A 3,205-nucleotide genomic window follows, 5' to 3' on the forward strand; every position below is an offset into this window, starting at 1 on the left:
GGGTATATTGTCAGCGTACATAGTTACTGTGACAGTTTCAGGCATTTCGTCCACGAGGCCGATGAGTGCAATATTAACCAGGGTAGGGCTCAGTACTCCACCCTGCGGAACACCACGACTGATCTGGTGGTGCCCTGTCTCGCAAGAAGCCGTGCAGTGACGATTGTGCGGCCAGTGAGGTAACTCGAGATCCACGTGTAGAGTCCGCTGCCCACCCCCATGGTTTCTAAAGCAATAGCATCGTGGGCATCATTGTCTTATGCGCCTTTGATGTCGAAAAACAGTGCACCCACAATTCGGCGACGGTGTCTTCCTTGCTCTACAGATACCAGCTCGATGACACTGTCTATGGAGGATCTTCAGAAACCTGTCGTAATATCTGGATAAATAATTATTTTTCTCCAGAAACCAGTTCAATCGGGCCAGCACCATTCTCTCCATCACCTTTCCAGTGTAGCTTGCCAATGCATCGGTCTGTATGAAGAGAGCTACAAGGAGGATTTTCCTGGGTTCAGTAAGGCAACTACACGACTGCATTTCCAGTGGCTGAACACAGCCAGAGGTCCACGTTGCATTGAACCATGATAGAAGGGCTTTTCGGCCCTCTCCGCCAAGGCTTCGCAAAACGCAGGACGCCATCAGGCCCTGGAGCAGATGAATGGCGGGAGGATGAAAGAGCGGCATCAAGCTCCTGCATCGTTTTGTCAGTGGCAGGTGCCTTTCACTGGGGTGTTGAAGTTCCGGGGATGTTAAGGGGGTATAAATTCCTGGGCGAGGTGCTTGTGGTTATGGAATCTTTCAATTTTTTTTTTTGGGGGGGGGGGGGGGGGAGGGGGGTATCGAATCTTTCTGGGGGGAGTTCGGAAGGTTTGTATAAATCCCTGATCTTGGATAAGGAAGAAAATTAGGTGGAAGCATCCTAGGTCCAATTAAGATATATAATTACATGGGCTTGGGCTGGGAATTTATAATGTAGAGGACCGAGCAGGTCGTGGACCATCCGGGGAACAACTATATACAGGGTGTTGCGACGATAATTGGAACACTTTAAAAATTTTTCCTGAGCGATCCCCCGCTCTGTTCGCGCTCAAACTTCACACAAAGGTCGCATTTTGTGGTCTATTTTGTTTGACACCGGGAACAACAACGGTACTTACCTGTTTATTCTGAAAATAAATAAAAACTATTTTCGCCTATGGGAAAATGGCCGCTGATTTGGACGTGCGAGCCAGCGCAAGTTGATGTTGGAACGACGGAACCACCTGCAGAGTGAAACGCATGTTTGGGATTCACGTACGGAGCCAAATGGTGCAGCAGACGATCAGAAAATGCACCTAGAAATGAGCTAACAGACGATCAGAAAACCCGGTTTTCGGGCTCGCACGTCCAAATCGCCGCCATTTTCCCATAGGCGAAAATCGTTTTTATTTATTTTCAGAATAAACAGGTAACTACCGTTGTTGTTCCCGGTGTCAAACAAAATAGACCACAAAATGCGACCTTTGTGTGAAGTTTGAGCGTGAACAGAGCGGCGGATCGCTCAGGAAAAATTTTTAATGTGTTCCAGTTATCGTCGCAACACACTGTATGTGGATGTAATGGGCTAGGAGAGATTCACGAAGAAAAAATGTGATAGCCTTACTGTGCAATATTAGCTCAAGTGGGCTTGTTTGTTGTTAAATGAGAGCTGTCATCGTCATTGTGTGGGTATGTTGTTAGGCCTATATCCAACATGAACGTTAGGTAATGTTAACTTTAACGCTGGGCCTAATGACGCGACAATTCAAATATAAAATTATAGAGTCAAATCGTAACGATAGGCCTAACGTCAGACGGGAGGACATCTTGCTCCCGCATGCCGCATGCCCGCGCATGTGTCGCCATGTGCCGCAGTCAATCGAATGTTCAATTGGCTGCCGCATACGCGCGCCCGTTCGAAGACAATGGACGGGTGTACGTTAACACCTTATATCATGGAGGAAAGAATACTCAGGAGAGGCCCCTAGCATCCCAATGCATTGCAAAAAGTGTGGAGGAAGTTACGTCATTTTTCTTGAGCCCATGGACAATGTTGCTTACTTGTTTACAACTGCGGCGGCCAAATTTGGGCAAATAAAACGGACAAATTTTTAAGGCGCTTGGTACGTGGCTGCCTCGCTACGCTTGCAAACCAGCGCAGTCGCTACGACAAACGTTTTCAGATTAGGACAGTTTGAAAACTCTGCCGTCGGAGGCGTCTGCGTTCGCCATCCCGCCAGCCTGTTGCTATGACGACGACAAACGCTACTTTGCCAGGCTTAAGAGCTGAAAAATCGTCCTTCTATCTTAAAAACGAAGGCCGTTTTTCGATTGAAACTTTGGGTGAGGGTTAGAATGGGCAAATTGAAGGCGAAATCAACAGCTTAGAACATGATATCGCACCGAGGAATCAGCGACGAAGCTGTTTTCACTTCGAAGCGGGAGGGCAGGGCGACGCCATGTTAGTCAAATCAAACCGGAGACAGCAAAGGATGATGGGATAGAGTGCTGGGCTCCGTGGGCTCAAGTCATGGCGGCACTCGGCTTCACAAATGTGACGTCAGGGCCTCTCCTAACCTTTTCTTTCCTCCATGCCTTATATAGTTGAGCCGATAGCGCCGAATCTTACAAAACGAACCAAATAAGGATGTCGCCTTAATAAAAATTCCGGATAAAGAATGGATTCGGACACGGCAGCGAATGGGTCCCGGCTTCTCCTTCCTGCAGTAGACGTAAATTACGGTGATGAAACGAATAGCAATCAGTTTTTTTCTGTTCTTTAAGTACGCGCAATGACACCTGCAGATCTACTTTAGGCCGCCTTGTCCAGTAAATCTTACATTCACGAAAGTAGACTTGCATCACCTCGTGCAAAACGGGAATTTGCATGATCAGCTAATAAAACTATGGCCCTCTTTTTGTGAAAGCTAGCTATGGGAATGGAAGATCCATTGGAGGGTGCTTATGAAAACGTTATTCAGAGTCCGTTGCGCATGTTTCGCTCCGGATTCAGGGCCCGTAGGATCGGCGTTCATTCTTTCTGCCCCTGTCTCAGTAATCATCTTGCTTTTAGCCATGGAGGAAGAAAACTTTTTTTCCTCAATGCTTTTAACGGCTGCATTGGTAATCTGTCGCTCCCATCGTTGCTCAGCAGACTCGGAATTCCGTCGCCGCCGTTCCTACAAGG

Source organism: Haemaphysalis longicornis, unplaced genomic scaffold, assembly GCF_048455015.1.
Source record: "Haemaphysalis longicornis isolate Haplotype H1 unplaced genomic scaffold, Haemaphysalis longicornis Haplotype H1 scaffold_1, whole genome shotgun sequence".
Taxonomy (NCBI): Eukaryota; Metazoa; Arthropoda; class Arachnida; order Ixodida; family Ixodidae; genus Haemaphysalis; species Haemaphysalis longicornis.